At 32.8% G+C, this 24,168-nt stretch overlaps 1 long non-coding RNA gene across 4 annotated transcripts in view; it reads left to right on the forward strand.

Annotated features, from left to right (window-relative positions):
• LOC145292079 (uncharacterized) overlaps positions 1–24,168 on the forward strand; it is a 564,064-nt gene that overhangs the window by 51,352 nt on the left and 488,544 nt on the right. Inside the window, exon 2 of one of the 4 annotated variants that reach the window (XR_013869543.1) lies at positions 7,237–11,717. The exons of the other annotated variants lie outside the window; for them this stretch is intronic. This is a non-coding gene — a long non-coding RNA (uncharacterized LOC145292079). Of the gene's footprint in view, positions 1–7,236; positions 11,718–24,168 lie in introns of those variants that run through there. 4 annotated transcript variants of the gene reach the window in all.

Here is a 24,168-nt window from a genome sequence, read left to right on the forward strand (position 1 = left end):
AATTTTCATTAAAAAGATTGTTTACATTTTGCATTTTGCTTTTATAAATGTTCTACTGTCTTAGTCAGACCGTGTTAAAATTAATGAAAGATATCAAAAATAATAGATCTATTAGAATTCAAAACCTTAGAAATTCTTTCTCTCGCCCTCCCTTACTCTCTATCGCTCTTCCTCTCTCTCGCTCTCTCTCTCTCTCTATATATATATATATGTATGTATATGTATCTATCTATCTATCTATATATATATATATATCAATGACTATCTATCTATATATCAATGACTATCTATCTATATATCAATATCTATCTATCTATCTATCTATCTATCTATATATATATATATATATATATATATATATATATATATATATATATATATATATAAACATAATCTTGAAGACAGGAATAAAATATATGCTCGTAAGTAAGCGAGAACTAATATACATATGATTGTTTTAAAAACAATATGCTATATGTTTTAGAGCCGCATGAAGATGATGGCAATGGAAGCGTTATAGTGTTAATACGTTTAAATCAGCAGTGACTGCCGAAATCAAGGCGGATTCAAAAATATGGGCATAGATTACCACTGCTTTTATTGTCCGGTTATTTGCGTCAACTGTCCCTTTTTGGGAAATCATTTTAAATTAACAATAAATGGGTACTAGCAAGGAGACCAAACAGTTCCAGGGATTTAATGATAACTGACGAATATTTCACACCTCCATATTTTTATTGTCTTTGAAATCGGTGAAATCGTATATTTGTTAATGAAATCAATTGACTGCCTGCTCTATTCAAGTAACAATTGCGATGTACCGGCAAGAAGGTTCACATGATTCTAAGAGTTACTTAGTTTAAGAAAGAATCGCAGTGTCCGTTGCACTTTAAAGAACCTACTGTTGATTTTATAAAATTATTTTATATGTAATGGGTTTAATGAAAATTTTAAATGCAAAATTCAAGAATTAATGCTCTGAACAGAAACCTTTATTTCAAACGCGGCCCTGTCATATTATTGAACCTGTTGTTGATTTTTCATGCCTGATCACACTGCTTTTATGGTAATAAAACTTCTCAAATGTACTTGTGGTGTTAGGCTGTGTAAGGTGTTAATTTACTCAAAACGCCTGTTTCATATTTCATAGGATTGTTTCGATCTTCGGTACTTATCGATACATTCCGATACAAACCCTATCTAATGAACCGTTCCAGACATATTAAGTTACTTTAGAAATAAAAGTGAAAAATCATTAACATATGTTCAAGTTTCTTTTATTATATAGCATAGATATAGACAAAGATGATTTTCTTACTGAGTATGAAGGTGTATCTTAATCTGATTTTATTACGTATTCGTACTTAGTCGCGTTTATGTTTATTATAATTTATTTATAGATAAACGAATGCATTACATTCTAATGTGAGCAAAAACAATTAATTTAAAGACTTAAGTTTTCTTAATTGGTGCCCGGCGTTGCTCATTTGTGTTTGGAGGGTGCTTTTAGCCCCCCCCCCAAAAAAAAATGCTCGTATGTGGGCAGGCTCAAACCCTTGACGCGAAGGCGGAAAAGAATAAGAAAATCTGACATGACACGACCGGAAGTGTAAAACATTCAAATTTTACGTAATCAGTCCAAAAACAAAATGGCATTGTTTTAAACCTCAGCTGCAATTAGACACAATAATCGTTTTCAATGGGGGGGGGGTAACCGCAGCCCCCCCCCCAAAGGGGGGCACGCTGGTAGTTTCGAAATAATATTTATTGTCTTAGTATGAAGGTTTTCCCGACATTGACCAAGGGCCAATTACAGAACAGATACTAACCGGCCGTAATGCCAGGCGGTTAGTTCCATTAGTTTCGCTTTATTTATGCGAAAAAGACAGACAAACAGCGGCGACGACCGTGGTGGGAATTTTGTTTAAGCGAATCAAAAAAAAGAAAAAAAACAGATAGAGACGACGTCCGTTTATGAATCATAAATATTGCGATCTTGGAAGTATGCGAAAACTTCTCGCGGAATCTAACCGACGCGAGAACCCACAGCCAAAAATCCTTTTGTGGATATACAAAAACGCTGGCGCCCATTTTGCGCTTTATATAATAGTTTATTATATTATTTGTTTTGCCCGTATATTTTTACTTTTTTTTAACGTTAATTATGTTTCAATATACACGCCTTGAAATTTTGTGAATTATGGAAATGGGAGAAATACATAAGAGTGAAAAAAGCTGGCCTATGACCTTTGTCATTAAACATATTTGTTTCGATCTTTATAATATACACGCTAGTATCTTTAAGAGACCCTGTAATGTAATTGTAGTTTGATACGGTAATCTTTTACCCAATTATGTGTATGAGTCTATTAGGCGGTCTGTGTGTATCGGTTTCACAACTTGGTCATGTATGGCTTTTGCTTTTTTCCAAGAGTAAGTAGTTGATATATTCTTAGGTATGCAACTACTAATGTTTTAAATGTATATTTAAACCAGTAATTCCTATCAATAGAGTTACGGTCAAAAGATTTCATCAGAGTTTAAAATCCAATAGATTTTCCTATCTCATTCACATAAAGATGAGATGAAGTTCGATCAGTATGAGTATGTTTAAAAATCAGATCCAAAGCGATCCTTAGTTATATTTTGTGAAAAAAAATCGATATTGTCAGGAAATGAATGCGAAATATTACACCCAGGCTGCAAGTCTCAATCATGAAATGTCTTCAAGACTTATTTCACCAATATCGAAACGATCGCACCTTTGTAAAATCGCCGCATATGCAATTGCACCTTCACCTTTGGCAGCAAAAATCTCTTCCGCGGCTTTTCCTGGTTTAAACACTTCGGTTCCAACAATCTAAACCCAAACATCAATTTACCAATTGTCATCTGTAATGAAAAGATGACTTTAACTACGGGACGGAACGTTAAAATATCCGCCTTAATGAAATACGACAGGCTTTCATTTCCGTTTGATGAAACATGGTTTCTTTTTTGCAGGTCATCTACAAGTTAGCCAGTTATGTAGAAATCACAAGAGCGATAGTAGCCGTCTATCCTGTCTTTAAGTTACATAAGTTTTAACGAAAAAGATCGGAGATGCGCTGATGTATTTCCGTGCTCTCCATCGATCCAATGTATGACAAAAGTCCCATGGCAAGCACCATCAAATGCAAATCCGGACGACTCAACTCTTGAGAGCACAGCTCGTCGAATGTTGCGGCCACGGTTATGGTCTTTGGTGTGGTTTCACTTGAGAGCCACATCATGCAACCTCAAATATTCGAACTCTACTTTTATGTCAACACTAATGGGTACGTCGATGTGCTTAGGAGTGTGGTGATCCCTGGTGGAATCAGGTGACCGCTGGCAAACCCCAAGTATAGCAGCAATGACACCCAGGATTAACTTCAGAAGAAGTGCTACGCCTTTGCACCCTTCTCTAACTTACACCACCTCCTCCCCCGACCTGCACGCGTTGGACTGTTTCGTTTGGTCATACATCCAGAACAACACAAACACGATGCCCCACCACACCAAAGCAGGCCTGATCGCTCACACTCGCCAATTTTCCGCCAGCGCTTGTAAAAGTGGCATGGTCCTAGTTCCAGACCCACACCGGCGCGATGATTGAGGTTGAAGGCGGCTAAATAGAATTGATATCAGCTTTACTACACAATTCATTATGGTGAATTGATCTTCCAATAAATTTTGAAATAAAGCTGTAGTGTGTGCTTGGGGCGATAAATTTATCGTTTCAGCTTGTTTAAAAATCTTAAACGAAAAAATGTAAACAATTAAAGTTTTCATAAAGACTTAATGTTTCACAGGTGTTTACGAACATTTGGGACAAAATGAGTAATATGAAGAAATAAAACTGATAAGAACGGAAATAGAGATCGTGTCAGAAATCGTTGATTTGAATATATGCGGAAATTGAAAACTAGAAAGTAAGAGCGATCCTTAGTAATAGATACATATACGAAGGAAATCAGCTTTGTGCAGGATTGGCGGTGCGAATGTTTCTAGATTAAATTTAGTAATTGATTTTATTTTATCTTATGTCTTTTTTCATTCCCTATATTTCAAGAGATCACAATGTTGTACGTTAATAAATATTGGAATCATATCCAATTAAATAAAACATTCGATATTAAGGTCACGTAATCTCAACAGGAACAGACACATCTAAAATTATTTTACAATTAGTAACATAGAGATATAGTTGAAATTATTCTAGTGTGGAGTTTACACAGATCTTTCAACAAATAAAGGACTACGACTATTTTTCAATTAGCGTATAAATAATAAACAGTAATGAAAAAAAGCAACTAAATTATATCCTCTTCTGTTATTTTAATAAAGACAAAATATGTAAGAGTAAAATAAAGTTCACTGCTAATAGAAAAAAAAAATCGTAACTGGTTAGAGCGTTGATTTATATATCCTGTATTTAATAAGTCATTAATTACATAAATTTTCAATCTTATAAAATATAGGAACAGTATGAACGGAGTTAAAATCATCCAATAAGAAAATAAGCATAATAGTATCAGACGCAATAAACAACATATAAAGAGTAATATAAACAAAATTTCCAATTTCACGAAATATTTTGTCAAAATATAGTGACACATTTAACACATACACACACATATATGTATATAATGATCTCTCTCTCTCTCTCTCTCTCTCTCTATATATATATATATATATATATATATATATAAGGATATTTACATATATATATATATGCGGATCTATATAAGTACATATATAAGTATATAAATATATATAAGTATACTTATAAGTATATACGGATCTATATAAGTATATATGTATATATATATATTAGTATATAAAAATATAATTAAGTATGACATAATACATAAAAATATGTACATACGTATATATATATATATATATATATATATATATATAAGTATATACATACTTATACTATATAAGTGTTACAAGAACAAGTCGCCTGTTCGTGTAAGTGAGTAAATATGAGATAGGATAGCCGAGGATTCGAAGCTGCGAAGCTAGGATTCGAATGTAGAATTCCGATCATAAGTTTAAATAAATAATACAGAATGTTATTGAAAATGGGATGTAGAATTAACCATTGTTTAGTTTACATAAACTAGTTAGATATCTGGTTATTGAAAAAGGAATGTGATAATGCAATTTTGTTTCTATTAATAAAATGAAATACAAATAAGGAATCTAGATCTGAAATGTTAAACCTATTTGTAAAGTGGGTTGGGAAAATTAGGTTAGAGAGAAATCGTTCATTGTAAAAACGTGATGAACACTGCATGCTTAGAGACGGAGGCGTGTGAGCCTACTAGTCCGATATACACGGCTTTAGGTCAGTAAGGTAGTCGGTCAGTTAGGAGAGAAGTCAGAGGTCGAACAGAGTCGGACAAACAGAGCTGATATACGCCTTGGGAAGCAAAGGTTAGAAGAAGAAAATAATGTAGAGACTGAATTCCTTGATGCAAAGTCATTGACCGTTCGAAATGGAATAAACGAACAACTTCACAATTTTGTATCTGCGTCTTCGTGTTAGGTTATTCAACAGAAAGGTATTGTGAATTTATATTATCAGAACTTTGTGAAAATAATCATCCCGAAAATAGGTGAAGAAATATATGTGCCAATGTCATAGAAACACTCCCATTCACAGAACTATCAAGAGTATAAATGCCAATATCTCTATCAATCTCTCTGTCTATCTATCTATATATCTAAATCAACCTCTCATTGTGTATTACATATTCCCGGCAGGATTAAAATGTACTGACTCTCTTTATATATTAGACCTGTCTCTATATCCACAATATGAATAGTTATTACATAATATAACTATATATATATATATATATAGCTATATAACTATATATATAACTATATATATGTATATATATACATATATATGTATATACAAGAATATATATAAGTATATATATGTATATATATATAATTATACATATATATAAACATAAATATTTTCATATATATATATATATATATATATTATATATTTTATGAGAGAAAAGATTAAGTGTAGATGAAACAAATGATCGCCGATATATTGTTGTCTTTATTGTGAAAAACAGTTTGATATTGTACGTCAGAGCATTAGTAAAATTCTAACGAAATGTCAGGGAATCTGATGCGAAACTTATTATTTTTCTAAAGGTAATGTTTTCTGACACCCGAAGCGTCAGAAAAACACCTCCTCGTGCCCGAGGTCGAATCGGATTTTTCTCCCTCTACAACTTCTATCCAGAACACAAGTCTTCTCTCACCCTACCGCTTTCCCTTACATGTCGCTTTTAGGATTCTGACAAATGTTATGTAAACCGTGAAGAAAAAATAAAAACTAAAGATGGCGCTTATAAAATCGCGCGCGCCATTATGTCTGCTTGTATTTTTTAAGATAGCAAGATAGAGTGAATAAGAAATGAAGGGAGGGAACGATAAAAAGGCTGAAGTGTGAAGAAGTGTGAAAAAGAAAAAAAAGACGTGTATGCTAATTCTATCAGCTATGTAAAAGATAAAGGCAGTTTTTAAACAGTGTAAAAATCTGATATCAACAGCGAAGAATTTCACCTGCTAAAAATTGATGACACGATTAAAAAAACAACAAAACGACTTTTTTTTTTAGTTTTGTCTAACCGTTACTATTCCTTCATCTCAGACTGGGATTTAATTTGTCCAATCTCTTGTTTTGCATGTGCTTGATATTGATTTATTAATTTTTGCTGTTGCACTATAATTGACATCCAAGTGTATATCGGGTAGAATAGATAGAGTCCAACTTTGGTCATCTGCCATTACTTACAGCCGCTTACCTGAACAAGCAACAACAGAACAAGTAAAATGCAGGAACACAAATATATACTTAAGTGAACGAATACCTTGCCTCAAAGAAAGTATTAATAGTTTTATAAGTATTAACATATTAACAAAATTCTAACGAATACACGTGTTCCCTTTTTTTTTATAAATTTCACAAATTCTCCCGCATATTATTATTATTATTATTATTATTTAATTGCGATCAATACATAATTCGTTTTGTGTTTTACTTGTACTCTCTTTGCTCTATTTCTATTGTCTGAACAATTAATATGAAATATATTGTTCCGATTTTAATATATATATATATATACTTTTCCTGAATTGTATTCTAATATATGTACTGCTTATTTTGTATTTTAGGTAAGTGTTTGGTTATGGCGGAGGACAAAGGTTATCTGATGATTTATAGGAAGACTTGTCCAATGGTATGTAAATGCAATTCGTTACTTCTATTTCTGTTATGTAACATTTTGACAAAATTATGTTCTTTTTCGATCGAATTATTTTAAAAACACCTTTTCACGTTAACCAAGAATATTTCAATAAAGAACTTAAATAATTAGTATTTGGAGCCATATCTAACAGGGAATGTAATGAATTAAGCAGCGAGATGTATCTTTACATTACATTTCGAGTTCTGCATATTAGCACAGTCAGGGAAGAAGGGATTCGTAAGAACATTCTATGGTTTAGCAGTCCTATATATCATAAAGGTGCACCTGACGTTTAAGGCCAGTTTTGGCGTGAGTTCGCTCGGCAACGCCCGGCGAGCGACGGAATTCGCCGATTGAGCACAAAAGACACCAAAGAGCAGATAGTAAAAATTAGAAAAAACAAAGAAAGGAATGGTCAAAGTTTAAAAGAAAAAAAGGAAAGAAAGCGCACAGTATATTCGGGGTTCTTCCCCCATTGTAGTATAAACACCTCCATCCACCCCATTTTAAGAACGGCTTTCAGAATAATTAACCCCTATCTTTCCATGTTTAGAACGGCTTTCGAAATGAACACTTTCAACTTCGAAAGTCGTGCTTAACATTGGTAGGTTGGGGGTGTTTATACAACGCTGGGTTAGGTCGCAAAAATATACCAACATAACTTTTTTTTTTACACAGTGATCACCAATTATCAAGGCCCGGAAGCCACTCAGGGATAAGGGTTATTGCAAGTACATTACGTTAGTGTGAAGATTTGATGAAGTGTTTACTTAGGGGGCGGTTCATTAGGAATTTGTTAACATTGAACTTGAAGACATCCAAGTTGTAGTTCGGTGGGAAGCAGGCAGACGGAACAGAGTTCCACAGGCGTGCGGTTCTAAGAGAGAAGCTTTCTTCATGGAATCCGCGTTTTGATTTAGGCACAAATAAAGAGTGGGGGGAAATTTTTCACAGTGGATTCAGCTAGACGGGTGATTTTCGTGAAAGATTGGCGAGGGGGGACCAGAGATTGGAGTTCAGACGAGCACCTGCCATGGAAATAACGATAAAACAAGGATAGGCTCGCAACGTCTCTTCTGTGGGAGAGAGGTTGCAGGGTAGAGAAAAGGGCATCCCCCACTAAGCCACGAAGTCTATTTTGTACTCTGTCAAGGCAGGGTAGGCTGTTTTTAGCAGCTCCTGCCCAGATATGGCAACAGTATTCCATCCTTGGACGTACTTGGCCTTTATATAGATAGAGAATTGCATCAGTAGTGATATATCTTCTGGAGCGGTAGAAGGATCCCACCATCTTTCCAGCGACCTTGCAACCAGACTTAATGTACGTGTTCCACTTCAGATCAGGAGTAAAGGTAAAACCCAGAAGCTTGTCAAAACACGTCCATATACAAACAAAACATAGAAATGTTAAACGTGTATTATCTTTCCACTCTCTTATATCTTTTAAAATTACCACTATAATATGTTTTCGATAGTGCTGAAAATTGAAACAGTGTTTAAAATTCCAGGAAACGAGTAGTCTTCAAAATATTAAAAAAATCATAGTTGCAAACAGTGAGGGATCACTTTGTATATTAATTAAACATAAAATTAACGCGTACGTTATAGACACTTTTTTGGGGGGGTCTGTTATATATTCATGGGCGCTATTTATTGTAATCTGGAAGACAAAAACCTATCTTTAAAAAAAAGTTTTCCTATAGGTTATGAACTGTGCTGAAAATGAATATCGCATTTTCGCAAATTAGTATTTCTTGCTATGCGCGATTTCGAGTACAACAATGTCCACTACTTATAACATAAAGACTTACATTTCTTAATATCTGGAAGATATTTATTTGTAGCAAATTGAAATGCGATATTGGTTTTCATCACACCCGAAAATATCTAGCAAACAAGTTTTTAAGGTAGGTTTTTCGTTGATCTGGCATGCCACAATTACCAAATAAACTGCACCATTAAAAAAAGATGAATAAATACGCCCCTAAAAAGGTAGCGATAGAGTGGGTGTTCTTTTCATGTTAAATTAATATAGAACAGTGATCCCGCCCTTTATTAAACTATAATTTCTCCATATCTTGGAAACTACTCGTTTCCTGGAATTTTAAACGGTATTTTCGTTATCAGCTTCCTCGAAAACCTATTGCAGTTCTAATTTTAATAGATTTTTTGAAGATGGAAAGATAGTGCACCTTTACCGCCAAAACATATTTGTCCATTAATCCAAAGGCAGAAAGCTTATTACCCCCTCCCCCCAGTTGCCATAAAAAAGTTAATAAAACATTTATGAAATCATTACGGTAGATTGCTCGTTTTTTTTTTCTCTTTTGATCGTTATTTTTATTGACCTGTTGCTCAGTATAATTCCGCGGTTTCCGTCGTCCAGCGGGCGTTGCCGAGTGAGACTCACGAAAAAAAAAACAACGGGGTTTAAACTGCAGAAGAACCAGGAGGAATTTCCGGCAATCTTTGGACCGCAGCAATGAGTTTTATTGGTTCTGTGATCATTTGGCTGTCCATACATCGAGTGGCGCATCTATGCTGTGATTTCGTATGAGTACAGTTAATTGTTGTGTATGTCATTTTTGTGATTGTCAGGATTTTCTTGGAGCGACTTTACTTTTATCAAAATTAGGTCAAGCACCGAATGACTTTCCTATATTGTTTTAATTTGGGCAAACCTGAATGTACTTACATGTAGGCGAAACACGATCGAATAAGTTTCTGCAATACCATTTATGAAAAAAATAAATATTTGGGAGACTTAGCCGTCGGAGGTAATCGGAATAATCTTACTGGTGTAAAAATATCATTTGTTTCTTCTCTGGAAATCAAAGATCGCGATTATCCTGATCGAGTTAAGATATCAAAAAAGTATTTTTCCGTTCCTCATTGATATACTAGTATAATGTATATACGAGTTAGTATTACTGTATACATTATATAGGAGTAAGTGACCAAAAACAAAAAAAACAAAAGCTAAATGGAGGCTATGCTGTATAACGGAGAAAAAAGGCCAAATACCCTAGTGTTTTGATGTGATGTTTGAATACAATAAACTAGTTATGACCAACATGTCATTTCATTCGGACAAAACACTAAGAAACGGGGCATAATTAGAGTCGGGCCCGTTTTATTTGGGGTCACCCTGTATTATTGCCCGTTTTCAATATGCAACAAAAAACGTCTCTATTTTATAAGGTTGTTGCAAAAATAATTTCATTTTTTTATATATAAGTTTGAGATCAACAAACGATCATTATTGTCACATTATTAGACCGGTATAATTACGTTGTAACATAATAGCGGTGTATAAAGCTTCGGTTTCTGTTATAGCTGATAGCACTCCAGTAATCTATTTTTTGTAATAATTTTATCAAGAATTCTCCATATGTTGGTGTTTCGGTTTCGATTTTCGCTGAAGAAGTTATCTATGTATGTATATATATACTTTTTCCAAAGTTTTGCTTTCGGTTTCGATTCAAGCTGATGCATCAAATTCATATATATACATGTTGTATTTTTAAAAGCGCAACTTTATATTATATAACTTTCGATAGAAAATTAACTGTATAATAATATAAACAAAAGCTGCAATCATTAAAATACCATATTTAAGCGTACTTTACGACCTGGCTACGCCGGCGTCACTGCTTCTTTAGATAAATAGTTTTGAAGTTTTATCAAAATAACTAAAATATTATCAGAGCTTCTTCATTTACGCTGAACATCTACAGAAGGCCAGCATCAAAATATAACATATGAAAGCAGCTGATGTGGAATTTCTACGGGTCCGGATAGTAGAAATGAATAAAATAAAGATAGACGGAGAAATGGAGAAAAAGGCAGGAAGGAAAGAAACAGAACAAATAATGTTGTATATTTTATGGTTCTCGTATGGAAAAAAAGTTGCAGCAAAATTAAGAAAATTTCTTGTAGTAGAATTATTGATTTTGATTTGTACACACCTAACACATAAATGTATTTCATTCATAGTTCCCATAGAATGCTCAAATGAGAAACCTCGTCTCAATGTGATCAAATATCTCTTGTTGATTCCACAATAGCCTTATCGACAAATTACTCAATTCTACAATAATCACAATTATCTATCCACAACCTCATAAAAAAACGCATCATAATATTGTATGAATCCGTAAATTATTTTGATGACATTGCTTCTTCGATATCTTTCTATCCATAGTTCTTTTTAAAAAGACATCGAGGATTAGGGAGAAATTTCGCGAAGGTCGACAGCATCATAATTGAAAGTGACATTTGCGGAACTAAATGTAATAGGCTTAAGAAATTTATGTCTTCTGTTCGTGTCTTTAACAACTAGACCACCATTACTTCCCAATATAACCAATAACATATTTATATTTTCATTTTAATCCATCTTGCAGTAAAGTAAAATTAATGACACTCTCATTACAAACGTGGCCGTAATTATAACGTTTGGTTTAATTGAGAATTTTAATTCTTACACTTCTGTGAATTTTATCATTCGTAAAAAGAGAGATGAATATTCAAGTGTTAAAGGAAAACTTTGTTTTTTACTTTAATTTCCTTTTTAGAGAATGCGGTCTGTCTTTTTTCAGGTTCAGATTTTGTTGAAAAAATGTTTTGAATGTGATGGGCTGACGAACATGAGACTTGTAAGTTTAACCTTAGTGATCGTTACTGCTACCAACAGAATATGTAAAAAGTTATGGACATATTCTATAACTATATAGTTTATTTTTATTTCCGAACCGCTGTTTATTACATAAATGCAATGAATGTGTATAAGTACGATTCTGCAAAGGACATGTGGTTTTTACATTATCGGTCGAGGAAAATGAGAGGATTCAATGGGAGTCCAAGTGATAACTGAGACCAAGACTGACTGAAGTGATGACAATTATTTTAAACATCAAGAACTGCAACAATTTTATGCACGCACCTTCTATTTACACCATCAGTGATATAAAAATATTCTGTGATAAAATCGAACTATTTGAATAAGTTTTACTTGAAGTTCAATAAATATAATAAACATTCAAGATTAGTGATTATTTATTAAACAAGGAAAAAAGTGAAAAGCATAATGTTTTTCTGTTAATATTTTCAAGATTCGGATTTAATCTACTATTTGGGTGTGTGACAATTTTTTCAACATCAACTTTCTTTTAATCACATATTTATTGATATTTTCAACCTATTATTATTTTAATTATTATTATTATTATTATTATTATTATTATTATTATTATTATTTATCAATCTATATTTTTAACCCTCTAAAATAATGATCTAAATAGGTAGTCACATCAAAGTTTGATCTTGAACTATACACTTGTATATTGCTTTAATAAAATAATTATACTAAAGCACAAATCCTGAAGTATATGGAAAGAAGAATACACATATGACTTCCGCTTAATTTCAAGAGATTCTTATATTTTCAATGCATATATGTGTGTGTCGGAATCAATTCACATCGTGTATTGTATGATGATGGTGCATATTGCGTCTTTATTAGGTACAGAAATTCATAAATGATGTGAATGAAAATACAAATGCGGAAAGTGTCAAACTCAACGTCTCGCCCAAATGTTGTGTGGGACTTATCAGGAGATATAAACTACAATCACACAGGATGTTCTGTGCCATGTAAAATCATTTATTCTCCTGATTAATCTTATGAGTTTAAGTGTTAATTTTTATTGTTATTCATACAAATACTTAATACTTTATTATCTTTGCTATATCCCTTATCTCTTATCATAAAACTAAAGAGAATATAGCTCATATTGCTTAACCTATTACGAAAGTTTATCATTCTAGATGTGAATATTCTGCATAAACATATGTAACTATAATATTAAAAGTTGTGAACACATGCCATGCATGTAATACTTCTAACCTTACTATTAAGAGAGAAAAGTTAATTTATAAAACCATCATTATACATACGAATATTTACCAAATATCAAGAGTTATAGTACTTCCTACATAATACCTAATGTATTTTATTATGATTGGTATTAAAATTGGTTTAGCATAGAATTTGTTTTACATCGTTATTTTATGCACTCTTATACAAATTAATACGAGAAAACAGGAGACGTGTTAATAAATATCATATATATATATATATATATATATATATATATATATATATATATATATATGCATTTATATATTGTTATTCTTGGTGATTTCGATCCACGTGTTGGGAAACACTATGAGACCCAGAGTTCTCTTGACCGCTAGGGTATCGGTATCATGAATGCTAATGGCCTAAAGATACTAGAGCTGTGTTCAGAATTTAATCTTGCGATCTGTAACACTTTTTATCCGTAAACTGAAGCACAAAACTACTTGCCTACACCCACGTTCAAAGCATGGTCACTTTATTGACTTCATCTTAATTCTAAAACGCGACCTTCGAGATGCATATACTGTTCCTGTCATACGCAAGGCTGAATGTAACACTGATCACAAGTTGGTGAGAGGAAAGTTTAATTTACGAATCTGTAAAAAATGCGCCACAGTTGTGTTAAGATACCTAGCCGTATTGATGTCGCCAAATAAAAGTTGCTCGAAGTTCAAAAGAGTATGGCGGAAACGCTCGATAATCTTGCATGTGATGGTATATTGGTGAATTTTAAGACTCGGTTTTATTCTGCTGGTACGGAAATTCTTGGCTTCAAGAGGGATAAGAACAAGGACTGTTTTGATGACAACAATATGTAATTTAATCAGTTGCTGATTAATAGACAGACAATTTATGAATCTTTACTTCGTGAATATCATTCTGATCATACAACTAATTTTCGACAATTCAAAGAGGTCAAAGCCAGATTGCAACGTGAGCTAAGCAAAACTAAAAAAATGGTGGATGAATATAACGGAGCAGATCCAAAAGGCGTTTTACACAAAAAAATTGGAAGGAATTTTATGGAATTTATGGTCCTCTTACCTCTTCAATATCTGCCTAGATGTGGATAGATGGTTCTGCTGTCATTAAGGATCCAGAACATATCTTGAAAAGATGGCAAGAGCACATTACTGATGTGTTTAACAATCCCTCAGCAATAGATGCTGATACAATGTGATATCATATTCAGAATGTATCGTTTACCTAATATGGTTGAGGTGCAGTTTGGTATCGCACAAATCAGCAGTGGCAAGGCACCTGGTTTGGATGGTGTTCCCGTGGAGCTTCTTAAGATTGGAGGTGCGAATATTGCTAATGCTATCGTTGGTTTTGTATAGGAAGTCTGGGAAGGTGCCCCTGTTCAACAGGATTGGATTGATGGTGTCTTGGTGACTCTGTTTAAACGAAAGGGACAGAAGAATGTTTGTGACCACTACCGTAGGATTATGCTTTTGGAAGCTGTTGGGAAAGTTCTCGCACGACTTCTATTAAACAGGTTACTGGAGGATGTTTGTCCTAATGCTATTCCAGAGTCACAAAGCGGCTTTAGGTCTGCCAGAGCAACTACGGATATGAATTTTACAGCCCGGAAAGTTAAGAAGAAATGCATTGAACAACAGATACCACTGTATCAAGGGTTTGTGGATCTAACCAAAGCATTTTACACTGTTAACAGGGATTCTCTCTGGTTAATCTAAGAGAAAGTAGGATGTCCTCCAATCTTTGTTAAGATAGTCGAGGAACTCCGCAGGGTCATGAAAGTTCGAGTCTCGTTTAACGGAAAATTGTCTTATGATATCCCAGTTGACAATGGTGTCAAACAAGGTGATATTCCTGCCCCTACTCTTTTCTCTATATATTTTGATGCTCTACTTGCACATACGTTTCGAGATTGCGATAGAGATTTCATGTTAAAATTTCGAACCACAGGTCGCTTTTTTAAACTTTGAATATTTAATGCCAGAATCAAGCTGCATCATGTCTTGGTCAAGGAGTTACTGTATGCAGATGATGCTGGGTGTTTGTCGCACGCTGATACTGATATGCAGCATATAATGGATAGTTTTGCTGACTCCTGCACTGCCTTTGGTCTGAGGAACAGTCTGTCTAAAACAAAGGTTATGTTCACTCTTGCACCGGACCAGTCATACGTGGAGCTGAACAGCAGAGTCTGTGATGCTAGACTGGTAGTGGTTGACTCATTTTGTGCCTTGGTAGTTCTTTCTCGATGGATGGCTGTCTCCACACTGAAATCCACAGGCGAATTCAGAAGGCATTTGTCGCTTTTGAAAGGTTGGTGAAGAGAGCGTTGTCTGATCGTGGCATCACAGACACTACTAAGGTCCGGGTATTTGTTTCATAAACTAGTTACTGTGTTCGGGTATTTGTTTCATGAGCTAGTTACTGTGTTCGGATATTTGTTTCATGAGCTAGTTACGGTGTTCGGGCATTTGTTTCATGAGCTAGTTACTGTGTTCCGGTATGTGTTTCATGAGTTAGTGTCAGTGTTCGGGTATTTGTTTCATGAGCTAGTTACTGTGTTTGGGTATTTGTTTCATGAGCTAGTTAATGCGTTCGGGTATTTGTTTCATGAGCTAGTTACAGTGTTCGGATATTTGTTTCATGAGCTAGTTACTGTGTTCGGATATTTGTTTCATGAGCTAGCAACTGTGTTCGGGTATTTGTTTCATGAGCTAGTTACTGTGTTCGGGCATTTGTTTCATGAGTTAGTTACTGTGTTCGGGTATTTGTTTCATGTACTAGTTACTGCGTTTGGGTATTTGTTTCATGAGCTTGTCACTGTGTTCGGGTATTTGTTTCATGAGCTAGTTACTGTGTTCGGATATTTGTTTCATTAGCTAGTTACTGTGTTCAGGTATTTGTTTCATGAAATACTGTGTTCGGATATTTGTTTCATGAGCTTGTTACTGTGTTCGGATATTTGTTTCATGAGCTACTTACTGAGTTCGGGCATTTGTTTCATGAGTTAGTTATTGTGTTCGGGTATTTGTTTCATGAGCTAGTTACTGTGTTCGAGTATTTGTTTCATGAGCTAGTTACTGTGTTCGGATATTTGTTTCATGAGCTAGTTACTGTGTTCGGATATTTGTTTCATGAGCTAGTTACTGTGTTCGGGTATTTGTGTCATGAGCTAGTTACTGTGTTCGGGTATTTGTTTCATGAGCTAGTTACTGTGTTCGGGTATTTGTTTCATGACTTAGTTACTGTGTTCGGGTATTTGTTTCATGAGATAGTTACTGTGTTCGGGTATTTGTTTCATGAGCTAGTTACTGTGTTCGGGTATTTGTGTCATGAGCTAGTTACTGTGTTCGGATATTTGTTTCATGAGCTAGTTACTGTGTTCGGGTATTTGTTTCATGAAATACTGTGTTCGGATATTTGTTTCATGAGCTTGTTACTGTGTTCGGATATTTGTTTCATGAGCTACTTACTGAGTTCGGGCATTTGTTTCATGAGTTAGTTATTGTGTTCGGGTATTTGTTTCATGAGCTAGTTACTGTGTTCGAGTATTTGTTTCATGAGATAGTTACTGTGTTCGGATATTTGTTTCATGAGCTAGTTACTGTGTTCGGATATTTGTTTCATGAGCTAGTTACTGTGTTCGGGTATTTGTGTCATGAGCTAGTTACTGTGTTCGGGTATTTGTTTCATGACTTAGTTACTGTGTTCGGGTATTTGTTTCATGAGCTAGTTACTGTGTTCGGGTATTTGTGTCATGAGCTAGTTACTGTGTTCGGATATTTGTTTCATGAGCTAGTTACTGTGTTCGGGTATTTGTTTCATGACTTAGTTACTGTGTTCGGGTATTTGTTTCATGAGATAGTTACTGTGTTCGGATATTTGTTTCATGAGATAGTTACTGTGTTCGGGTATTTGTGTCATGAGCTAGTTACTGTGTTCGGGTATTTGTTTCATGACTTAGTTACTGTGTTCGGGTATTTGTTTCATGAGATAGTTACTGTGTTCGGGTATTTGTGTCATGAGCTAGTTACTGTGTTCGGGTATTTGTGTCATGAGCTAGTTACTGTGTTCGGGTATTTGTTTCATGACTTAGTTACTGTGTTCGGGTATTTGTTTCATGAGATAGTTATTGTGTTCGGATATTTATTTTCATGAGCTAGTTACAGTGTTCGGATATTTGTTTCATTAGATAGTTACGTAGTTTGGGTATTTGTTTCATGAACTAGTTAATGTGTTCGGGTATTTGTTTTATGAGCTAGTTACTGTGTTCGGGTATTTGTTTCATGAGCTAGTTACTGTGTTCGGGCATTTGTTTCATGAGCTTGTTACTGTGTTTGGGTATTTGTTTCATGAGCTAGATAATGCGTTCAGGTATTTGTTTCATGAGCTAGTTACTGTGTTCGAGTAACATGGGCTGACATATCTAATAAGGCGAATAAGATTTTACAAATTATGTCATACATTTGGATTTTTAATACATATCAACATTTGCAGGTTCTTTAATGCGGAGCGTCGTTATATTAGTAGATATTTTAATTCTAATTATAAAAAAATAACATTATCGATAGAAATAATTCACGGTATATAATTTGGTCGCTATACTTTATGCATTATTACTTTAATACTCATTAGATAATTTTATTAAAAGCATTTAGACTTCAATTTCTTTATAACTTCGGATATTTATTAAGATAGTTCGATTGGCTGTATAGTAGAGGAAATTATTTGTTTTTGTTTATGACTTTGCAGAGAATAATTGAAGTGTGCAAAGGGGAAGAAAAATAACTTAAATGTTTGGTACATTTTATATCAGAAAGTCTATCTTTAGATAGACTTTCTGATATAAAATGTATAATGTGTAAAAACAACATATTAAGTATGTTCTCGTTCACGTGTTTATACCAAAGGTTATCCTTTAAGTTATTATCATTTATTAAAACCATACATTTTAATGAGGCACTTAAAAACGCTCCTTACTAAAATATTTTAAATAATTTTTGCATCATATTATTATTGGATCATAATCTTAGAAAACAATGAATTGCCGACTGGGCTGTTTAGAACGTGAAAGTGTTATTGCATAAACATTTTTGTAAGTTTTTTTTTTGACATTTTAAATTAATGTTACAACACTTTGTATTAAGCAATTATATGTAACACATTGTGTAAGGGAATTGAAATACTGAATAACAACAGTGCGTTGGGTTTAATCACATTCGCTACACATCCAAGGTTATCATGTCAAATAGCTATTTTGCGATTGCAGGTGCCATGGGTATGTGATACTAAGCTAAGAAAATAGAGCTGATGTGAAGTTATAAGTTGTTGCAGCGACCGGAAACAAAAGGTCATATATAAGCTCGGTGCAAAAATAATGTTGTGTATATATATATATATATATATATATATATATATATATATATATATATATATATATATTTGGTCAGTTTGATTTTGTTTTACGGCATATCAACGTTTTTCAGGTTATTTTATTGCCAAATCCAGTGATTTTGAAGAGGATTTTTTAATAGAATATTTTTTTTCAAGTCGGTTTCTATTTAACCCATAGTTGGGGTCCTAAAAGGTACTACCACTCCGGTTAGAGTTGACCTGGGAGCAATGGCAATTAAATGTTGGCTCCACACTCCCCAAAGCACACAGGCTCTGGTCTAGCCATCGTATATAGTTTAAAATGATATTAAGGGCTTATATATTGTTGAAAGTTATATATATATATATATATATATATATATATATATATATATATATATATATATATAAAGGCAAGATATTTACGGGCTTCTCAGATGTGTCTACGAATTTTACGGCAGTTATGCACAATTCATGACAGTCTCCGAATTGCAACGGTTAACGACGGTTTTTATTTGGCAAAATCGAAGCAGGTTGTCGCTCGGACGTGATAGAAAATGAAATAATCAACCGACTATTTGACAGTGACTTTAAACGAGCTCGGTTGTAGACCTTGATGCCAGAGTGTGGTTGGTGTAAAACACACAGCCAGTTTGCAGAATGTCTCAGAGTTTCTGCATTTTGGGGGCATTTTGTCTTGTTGTTATACTTATAAAGTCATGTAAATACCCTTGGAAGCCGTCAATGCAAAATACGACGCTGCCTAGACGCGAAAATAAAGCGAATGAGAAAAAATCTACATTATAAACGCTTGGGTCGACGTATTTATTCGATAGGATATCGCGTGGTTATATTACAATGAGGAGAAAATCTATTATTAGCCTCGGAACTCTATTTAAAGGGCTCATCTATAATATATTTTATATTATTTGAATTGTAAGTGCACGTCAATTCCAATACATATGTCCTCGTATTGCGATCTGTCTGGCTAAGAAGCACAATTCTAGTTCGTTAATAACATAGAGGAATGATATTTAATTTAATTTCTTGTCATTTAATTTCACATTTGATTCAAATTAAAATCGACATCTGTATCACAAGGATGCATCCTGTTTTCTCTTTCATCTCCACTTTAAATCATAGTTTTACTATTACGTTGGTGCAAACATCATGCCGTTTTTTATCACACACACACATATATATATATATATATATATATATATATATATATATATATATATATATACGTTAAAAAACAGCATTATTTTGGCATCAACTGAATAAAACTATATATTTTAGAAAAAAACGTCCTAATGTACAAGAGTTAAAATATGAAAATATTTTGATATAAAATAGTTTGATGTAATTTAAATTATATTTTGAATGAAAATAAAAGCGGTTCCAAAATTTAAAGTGTTCTCGTAAACGAGTTATTAGACCAAAGGTCTTCTTAACATCATATATGTGTATTTAATTTAATAAAAGTTAGTTCATAAGTGTTAAATACAACTTCAGAAGTTCCCAAATTTTTAAGTAACTCTTGACTGTATTATGTGGTAAGATGATAGATAAAGCAACAAGAAATTAAGTAATTATTATAGTTTAAAAATACATGAGCGTTCCTTATTTAAAACCGTGTAATTTCTGGTCTTCCCTTTGTTATGTTTTTTAAACTTATTTAGTTCTAGCTACTGATGAGACATCATAGCTTATGCAAGACGTTCGCCCTATCTGAGACATTAAACCTGATAAATCTTTGGAGCATCTAACCGTTTATTTTTACGTGGAATATATTTTTTATTCCATTACCACTTAGATCACCGAGTATATTTCCGGGTAGTTTTTGAAATTCCTTTTCCTGTCTCCAGTTACTCCTATTATAACTTTCCTAAGCTTCCGTTTTTTTTTTCATGCCTTGTATAAGACCTTGGTATTTCGTAATATTTTCTCTCTCAGTCCTGTTTAAGACAGCGCCATCGGATACACTAACTTCTAAGTTTTTCTTTTTTTATTATTAATGCGTGTGTAGTGCGATGTTAGACGGTTTGATTGATAGATAATTTATCGAATGCTGTATTAAGCAATCTATCGATTTTTAATGAGAATCAACTGAGATATGTAAAGCTGCATGTTTGCCGTTTCTCTATCGCGGCTTATCGATTCACTTCTGACGCCGAGGAGTTCATTGCATTTCATTTATGCCAAAAGTAACTCAATCACTCGTCGTAATTTACTTTTTTTCTTTAGCTTTATCGTTCGTTTTCTTAACATTATTTTTACTTTACAGTTTTTGAATATTTTTCCATAATTCCTGAATAGCAATTATACCATGGAAATTACAAAACTTGCGAAGGTGGCGATCAAGTGAAATTCACAATCACATTATTTCCTTTTCTTCCCCACCCCCACTTCTATACATTTTGCGTCGATTCTTTTGTTCAGTGAATTTAAAATTACGTTTGTAATCTACAAATGGTCCTTGCAAAAATAATGTACACTTTCATAAAAAAATTCTAACAAAAAAATGTCAACCCATTTTATATGATCGTAATAGTGTCCTCTAATATGCCGGTACCTCGAAGTTTAAAGAATTAAAAATCATACTTATTATTGCTAAATAGTCATAAGTCTGAATAGAAGACCAAGGAAAAGTGTACAGCCATAGCAGCTTAGCGAAATTGAAATTTTCGGTAACTTTCGAATATACTTTGACATTTTAGTAGTAAAAATGTGAATAGGAAAAAAGGGAATTGCGGTTATACCAGGAGCATTTTAAAAGTAATACCTCCTATTTTTATTTTGCCCAATAGATCAAAGTGGATTGCAAATTGCGTTGTTATAATCAATAAACTTATTCATTCATGATCTGTAAAAAAGTTTCTCTCTCTTACAAATATTGATGGTGTAAGACTCGAAGAAAGCTACTCCTTACATAGGCTTGCGTCAGAAACAGCGACGTATCATTAAATCTGTTGCAAAAATGCATTGAATAAAGTAATGACTTTGTAGAAAAACACTTTGGGCACAAAACATTACCAGTTCTAAGGATACCGCTCTGGTCTTTGTTCCCCTAACATATTTTCAATCAAAACAATAGCAGACTTACTTTACAATTGAAATAACCCTTTGATTTAATGCGCTAGGTTCGACTAATTACGCCCTATTATAGTGATAAAATGCAATTTTGATATTAGGGTATATAAGTGTATAAGGGTGTTAATTTTAGAACATGGACTGTTCCATATGAATTGGAATTTTTCAATTATCTAATTTTGATACTCATCGGGAGCATTCGATACAAAAACTATCTAAATACACTGGCTGATATACAATTTAGATTTGTGTGAGGATTCAAAAGAATCAGTTAAAACACACACCTAGATATATACATACCCACAGACATATACAGATATACACATGCATACATACAGACACACACACCCATATATATATATATATATATATATATATTGGAATAAAAAAAACAATAATGTGTGATAAAATATATGTAAAGGGAGACCACTAATGCAAAGTACAGATAAAATTAAGTTGTTCTAATTCGGTATAATTTTTTAATTATATTTGATATAATTCTCTAATTGATCTTTATTTCGTTAATACATTACACGTATTTTGGTGATGTTGTAGTGACTAATTATTTTCGTCGATGTATACAATTGCGTAGAAAAGTGAAACATTAAAAATTGATTTGTGAAAAAAAAATCAATTTATTAATCAGATTGTAGTACAGTCACAGATCATTTAAAATGTGTGTAATAGTTATAAAATAACCGATTTGCTTGCGATATTTACTGAAAATAAGTTTGGATGTATACCTCCTGTCAAAATTGAAATTTTACCTGGATTAGCATTGTTAAAAAGGATCATGTAATAAGTAGTGACATTGATTATGAACTGGTGTTGAGTTTTGTAACAGTTTATATGAAAACAATCTACTAAAAATCAGGTAATTAGCTAATCAATATAAAATTATCACCGATTTATAAGCAAAGTATCTACTTCAGATTCGTGTAACGTTTTTTCATATTCATTGTATAAATATATTTTGGGGGATTTCATACCTTCCTTCCTCATGTGTCTATTAGTGGAACTCTTAAAGTCCAAACGATCCATTAAGCACCCACTCATTTTGAAGCAGGATGGTGAATGCGCGTAAAAAAATATCACAGTGTGCCTTCGAGATAGAAGATTGTAATCGGAATTTTTCATGTGTTAAATTTTTTAAATCTTTTCCGTTTTAAAGTGTGATAGTCATGGAATATGTTAGTAATAATTTTTATCTTACAGATGAAGATAAAAATATGTTCTACGAAAACACAAAACTATGTGTCCTATTAAATCTTAAACAATTAATTAAAAATTTCATGTTAAAATGTGTAAAATTTCCATGTATCAGTACATAAAGGATAATTTAAAGAGTCGATACCAGGGGGAAAAAAAATAAAAAACAAGGTGTTGAAATTATAATTATTAATTATATCTGCAAGTGTCGTTTTGATATTTTCTCAGGATACGGTATCCAGTTAGGGTGTACATTTAGCTGTTTTCTCTCTTTTTTTCAAAATTAACTATAATTAGGAAGACATGGATTTGTGTAGATGATGTTTGTGACATCCCTACAAGTTGCACCACCAAAGGTTTACTAAAAACGAAAATTCTAATGAAATTTTTGGTAACCTTGATTTATGCCATGAACAATTGGGAAAATGCAGTATGATATAGTTTATGGAAAATAGGGTGGCTTTTTAATTCGAAAATAAGAAAGGAAAAATTATTTTTATCATGAAATTAAAAACTGACTAACGGTGATAGCAAAAATTAGAAATGCAATTCAAAAACTCATGTTTGATGTAAAAATAGAAAGAAGGCAGATATCTTTATTTTAAACACGTATTAGAAAAAAAGTTTAAGCTTGATTGATCAATTATGAAGGCAATATTACAACGCTAAAAATTACATATTTTACCGTTAATGGCGTTTGTAATTATAATTTAATTCAATTATTTATTTTAAAAAAATGTATTAGCCTGTCTAATTACATTAATCATGAAAATGCTTAAATAAATATTTAGGCGCGACTGGGTTCCCAAACCTTAAATACAAGATGGCGGCGGTAGGTAAAATGTACGAGTCCATGATAAAAAAATGGAATTATTTGAATTAATTAAAATATAAGGACGTTATATTCTAATATTTTCGAATATTCTCATAGGCAATCATATTAATATTTATTTAAACATAAAAAAGTAGGTTTAATTTATTCAAAAATCTTTTGAAAGTGTTTATGTTTTAATTATATTCTGCGAAATCTGGATTAAACGCGTATTAAAAATAAAATTAAAACTTAAAATTCCATTAAAAATATGGGAAATTATATCATTATCTAGCTTTTTATTTAATATATATATATGTATATATATATACATATATATATATATATATATACGTTTTATTTTTATTACCATATCTTTCTGTTAGGTTACAGTATTGTTTCAGGGTAGCTGAAACTATAATGTAACTTGACAGAAAAATACGGTAATAAAAAAATAAAACGCATAT

This window comes from Euprymna scolopes, chromosome 13 (assembly GCF_053919585.1).
Source record: "Euprymna scolopes isolate OS-2025 chromosome 13, ASM5391958v1, whole genome shotgun sequence".
Lineage (NCBI taxonomy): Eukaryota > Metazoa > Mollusca > Cephalopoda > Sepiida > Sepiolidae > Euprymna > Euprymna scolopes.